The sequence below is a fragment of the Pteropus medius genome, unplaced genomic scaffold, assembly GCF_902729225.1.
Source record: "Pteropus medius unplaced genomic scaffold, Ma_sr-lr_union100, whole genome shotgun sequence".
Classification (NCBI taxonomy): Eukaryota; Metazoa; Chordata; class Mammalia; order Chiroptera; family Pteropodidae; genus Pteropus; species Pteropus medius.
The window spans coordinates 20,289,115-20,295,114 of record NW_024344240.1 but is presented as its reverse complement, the minus strand read 5'-3'; the positions used below and the strand labels follow the sequence as shown (position 1 = coordinate 20,295,114).

Here is a 6,000-nt window from a genome sequence, read left to right as displayed (position 1 = left end):
CCAAGAAACCATACACATGACAATATGCATGGAAGCTGCCAACTAGGCAAGCTCACCTGAGCCTTGGTGTCCAGAATTTTTATTGAGTTTTGATCACAGAGATATAGTTCACTGCCTGGGTAGCTGACTTTATTCTCCAGTACCTTGATATTGTGTGACTAAGGCCCCCATCATAAATTCACTGTTAGACAGTTGGGTATGGCCAAAGTCCCCAGGTAAACAAAGATATTTTTATTAGGAAGGACATTCCAAAAGCTTAGAGATTACCTTCCAGGAGTTGAGAGCAAAACCCGACCTCTCTTTGGGTAAAGTTAATTCTTTATTACACAATATGTAATATATAATACTATGATGAACTTCCTAAGAGTTGTATCATTTTTTTAAAAAATAGCTTTAATGTCTTATACAAAAGAATGTATGTCCTTATAAAACAAAACAGCAACATAGTAAAGTAAAACAGTGAAAGCAAATTCAGCCAAATTCAATTGCTAGGTAATAATAATGATTAATACGTTAGTGCAGGGGTCCCCAAACCCCGGGCTGCAGACTGGTACTGATCTGTGGCCTGTTAGGAACTGGGCTGCACAGTAGGAGGTGAGCGACAAGCCAGAGAAGCTTCATCTGTATCTGCAGCCACTCCCCAACGCTAGCATCACCACCTCAGCTCCACTTCAGATCATCAGGCATTAGATTGTCATAGGAGCACCTGTCCCTGGTGCCAAAAAGGTTGGAGACCGTTGCATTAGTGTATATCCTCTCAGATACCTTTATATGCTGTTTATATATACAATAGGAATAGAGTTTTATATAAACAAAATCATTCTCTTCATATTGACTCATAACTGGCTCCTAGATGTTTAAGTTCTTTAAATTGTTTTTGTTAACCATTGACCAGGTACAAAAAATTCTTATGGAGTAAAAAAAAGCACATTTATTATCAAACATCCTTAACTTACCATCAAGTTTAAGAGAAAAAAGTTCAACATTTGTTTTTACCTTTAAAGTCCTTTTCTGTGCCTCTGTCCAACCTCGTCTTCCTTCTTCTCCCTCAGGAGTAACCACTACCCTTAATTTATGTCTATCATTACCTTGTTTTTAGTCTTACCACATATATTTGTTTGATACAAACTAGTTTTGTATGTTTTGAACTTTATCCAAGTAGAATCGTACTGTATAAATTACTCTGCAGCCTGCTATTTCTCACAACACAATGTTCCTGAGATCATCCATGTCATTGCAAGTAGATGTAACTCATTCATTTTCACTGCTGTGTTTATCTATTGCATTGTTGACTGACAATTAGGGTTGTATCTGTTTTCTTGGTCTTACAAACAATATGGATAGGAACACATATGCAAGAGTTTCTCTTGTCTACATGCCCAGGAGTGGAACTACTGGGTCATAAGAAATACATATCTTCAGCCTTATCAGATAATGTTAAATTGTTTTCCAAAGTTGTTGTGCCACCTTACATTCACATTAGCAGTTTAAAAGTGTTCCAATGGCTTTACACTCCCGCTGACACTTGATATTTTGTTTGCATCTTTATATGTTACTGTGCTATTCAAAGTAATATTTTAAACTTGATATTGTCAATTATGCCTCAAAAAGTTTTTTTCCAATTTATACTTCCATTAGCAGTATGTGAAAATCTTATTCCTTACATCTTACCAAATAATGAAAACTATAATTTTTAACATTTGCCAAATTTAATTTTAATATTTGCCGAATGGCTAGGTAAAAAAATTATTTGACTTTAATTTGCATTCTCTATTTACTAGAGAAATTGTAACTGCAGAACTAGCTCAAAATGGTCCTATCCTGTTTAAGGAGATACTGAGTTGCTTTTCAGAGACAACAAGCCAAAACTACAAGTCACATAGCTGACCTATGTGCAGAGGAGAGAACTTTGACCTCCAACTGCACCCGGAATCAAAGTCTCATGCCTCCCTCACCCCCGCCATTCCCAAGGAACCAAAGGACCAGGACACAACCAGAATTTGAACACCAGAACCTCTTCAGAAGCCAAGGGTCTATTGTCCAGGAAGTTGTGGTGTTGATGCCTCTTTACCATAAATGGTCAAATTCCAAGGTCCTCCAATTAAAACTTGCCCCACCAGCACTTCTGTATATCTGTCCCCCACCCTTCCACCCACCAAGGCCCTTAAAATCCTTTAACCTAGTCCAGTGAGCAAGGCAAGGATTTGAGGCATTATTAGATCTATCTTCTCGATTGGCACCTTCTTGATCAATAAACCTTTCCTTACTCCAAACTCTGACATTTTGAATCTTGGCCTTTTGAAGTGTCAGGCACACGAACTTGGGTTTTGGTAACAAAATTGTAGAGTTTTAATGTTTTTTGATGTCTGCATTTCTTCTGATATAACATTCCTATTTATATAAAATTGCAGTGTTTGTAGATCCAGTCATGGGCATGAGACTGGAGCATTAAGTAATGAAAATTTTTCAGACAGAGTAAAGAGGTATGGTTCTATGCCGCAGAAGAAAAGACAAAATTAACTCTGGAGATTTTATTATTTCAATTTTACTATAGCTTTTTCACCCTAATTGAAAGGAAACTGGTGATATTAGATTTTGACAAACTAGCAAATTAAATTTTGTTTTCACTGTATGAAAATTATAAATCATATAGTACAGAATTAGAAAGATATTTTAAAATAGGATTTGTTAACTGGATTTGATATGCGTACATCTACAAATAACTTAGAATTTGTCCATTTTCTCTAATGATCTCAAAATAATATTGCTATTATTTTTTATGTTTTATAATGAAAAAAAACTGAAACCACAAGATAAATGATCTTTGTAGGTTCGCAGCAAGTCAATATCAAGGTCAAGAGTAAAATTAATTTTCAATCTATCATTATGGCTGAAACTCTTTAAACCTCCTGCAAGTTTCTTACTTATTAGGATTTTAAGTGTTTTGAAGATGAAAGACTTCAGCCAAAGAATTGTTAGTTAAAATAGAAAACAAAAACATTAGCATTGAGAGTTTCTAAAGTGTTGAAAGCTAAGTGTTTTAATGCTAAAATCCTTGACATTTAAAAGGCTCAGGAACCAAGCTTACTGAAAGCCAACTAACATGCAAATTATAACAATTTATTTCTCTCAGGCCTTGGCATGCTTTTTTTTGGTACCAGAAGTAGAGTGAGATATTTGAGATTCAAACTCTTTAGAAACTTGTCTAAATTAGAACTATATTCTGCATGGAAGAGTATCAATGCATCATCTTCCCTATTCCTTCTTCCCTAGGAACTGACTGGACTTTACACCAAATTTAGTGCCAAAATGGGGGGATGGGTTGTGAGAAATATTCATGACGGGGTTTAGAATATGGTGCCTTGGCTTATTAAATATTTTAAGCTGAAAAAATTTGAGAAATGGCCTGTACAGGAAGGATCTTCTGACCTTTGCCTTCCCTGCACTAGGAGGAAAGAGAATCCTTATCTCAGAAGACAAAGGGACATAGAGAGGAACCTGAATGAACAGACCTTGCTAAGACTTCCTCAGTTTACTGCACTTAGTTCATACCATTTGTCCTGTCACATCTTTCCATGACTTCACTCTTTGTCAAACCTAGCATAAAAACACTCAGGTCCAATCCCTTTATTGGTTCTTCATTTCCTTATGAAGGCTCTTATGCCATGTAAAACTTATATTAGCTAAATTTGTAAGATTTTCTCTTGTTAATCTGTCTTTTATGAAGAGGGCTCCAGCTGAGAACTTAGAAGGTTAGAGGAAAAAAAATTTTTCCTCCCCACATCCAATAAATCCCTCAGGCTGCCCTCCTAATGCTTCAGGTTTTGGTATCCTGGCTTTCTGTAAACCTTCCTCATAAGTTGTCTAGATACAATTTTAGTGCCAATAATAAAAGCGTGGGAATTAGAGAAATGGGCTGGTATGGCTGTCAATTCTACCCCCAGAGTTAACGTGTTTTTTTGTTTTTGTTTTTTTTTTTTAGGCAAGGCAACCCTTGATCGACCTCACAGATTGCAAGGACCTTGTCATCTTACAATCCCTTATTTTTTTTTATGCCTACAGCACCTGGTCTTCCTTGATGGTCTCCCATCCAAGTACTAACCAGGTCCAACCCTGCTTAGCTTCCGAGATCAGACGAGATTGGGCTTGTTCAGGGTGGCATGGCCATAGTTAAAGTTAACAGTTTGGAATAATGTTCTTTGTTTGAAAACAACTACCTAAACTCCTTGGGAATTTGGTGGGGAAGGATGTGATGAGGAATGTCAAGTGACAAGCTAAAACAATTTAGCATGGAGTTTGATGTCCTTTATTGAAGGAGAAACAATCATTGGACTGGGGGAGTCCAGCACCTCGCAAGCAGTAGAGCACAGAACCTGAGGGATCTGGGGAGAGAGTGAGTTAATAGAGTATTAGAAGAAGCAATGTGGAAACAGGGCACAATGGGCTAGGAGGTTCTGTTTTTAGGGGAAGGTGAGCTAGATGCAGCTGCGCTGGAGGATTGTCATTGCTGGGTTGGGTTTCTTAACAGGTGTTTCCCATAAAGTGCAGGTTGGCTCAGGTTTAGATTAGTGATGTGGGCCGGGCCATGGGGTGGCTCCCTTTTGTGGGTCCTGACATAGGAATTAACTTGGAATATGTCTTCATCTTTCAAGGAATTTCACCCTCATTTCAGAGAGAGTAAAAACTGTTGTAGCGTTCTCTCTCTTTGCCCTCCTTTCCCCAAAGTCAAAAGAGTTTGCAAGAGGATACCGTAAGTTCGTACTTGTTTAGGGACCCGACGGATGCCGTTCTATCAGCCTCTCTTTCACCCTCGACTCCAACTCAGGGTCTTGGGGGATTCAGGTGTCAGTCTAGAGTTAGAGCAAAATAACATAACTGGAAATCACCATGGAAAGCTAAAAGGAGGAAGTTAAAAGCAGTTTTGGGGTAAAATAATCCTGTGATGGGATCTTGGCACCGAGTTTTTCTTTCTTTTTTTTTTCTTCCTTGCTTCCCTCTGTCAATGACTATTTATTGAGCACCTCCCATATGCTTCTAAGCTTTGAGAATGTAGAAATAAAAAAGACAATTAGGGTCCCTGAACCTGTGGAGCTTACACTAGTGGGAAGAGGGAAGATAGTAAACATTCCTAATACTGGTAAGTGCTGTTAAAAAAAATGATGTGATGGCTGAGAACTCCAGTTGGAGGCCACTTTAAAAAAGGCAGGTTCTAAGAAGGTGGTATTTGAGCTGAAACCCAAAGGATAAAAAGAGCCAGCTGGAAAGATGAGCTGAGGGAAGTTTGAGACAGTTCATACTTTTTATGCTGGAAATCCCAGAGGGGATGGGGGAAAGCTTGATGTGTTTGAGGGAAGGAAAGGAGAGTATTGTGACTAAAGCAGAATGATGGAGGAGGACAATTGTAGGAGCCTGGAGCAGGAAGCAGGAGGTAGGCCATGCAGGGCCTTCTGGGCTATAGTCCAGAGTTCCATTCATATTCTAAGAGCAATGTGAAGGCTTTAAGATGGCATGATCTGACCGATGGTCTCAAAAGCTCATTTGGACTGTTCTTTGGAGAGTGAAAGTGGGGGCCTTGGTTAGAAAGCTATTGATTAGAAGTCCAGGGGAAAGACAACGGTCTTCATTAAAGTGGCAGCAATGGAGATGAAAAGATTTTAGATAGTTTTCGGGTAAATATCTGACATAACTTGTTTGTACATTAGCACTGAGCGGGGTGAGAAAAAGGAGAAATAAAGGATGACTCAGGAATTTTGTTTTGAACATCTAGGTTAGAGAATGCTATCATTTACAGAGAAGACAGAGAAGACTGAAGGACAGGAGCTGCTTAAGATTTATTACTTTTGAAATACCCATTAGATATATAAGTATCCAAAAAAACAAAAACAACAAAAAATAGTTGTATACATGAGTCTGAAATGATGCAGGTGAGCTATCTGGAGTGGAAGATATACATTTGGGAATTATCAATCCATAGAAGGCATTTAAAATCACAGGACTGGA

The 6,000-nt window shown here is 38.2% G+C and overlaps 1 pseudogene; it reads right to left on the bottom strand.

The window, feature by feature from the left end:
- Nucleotides 1–4,053: 4,053 nt before the first annotated feature.
- On the bottom strand, nt 4,054–4,172 carry LOC120607459 (uncharacterized; annotated as a pseudogene).
- Nucleotides 4,173–6,000: the final 1,828 nt, after the last annotated feature.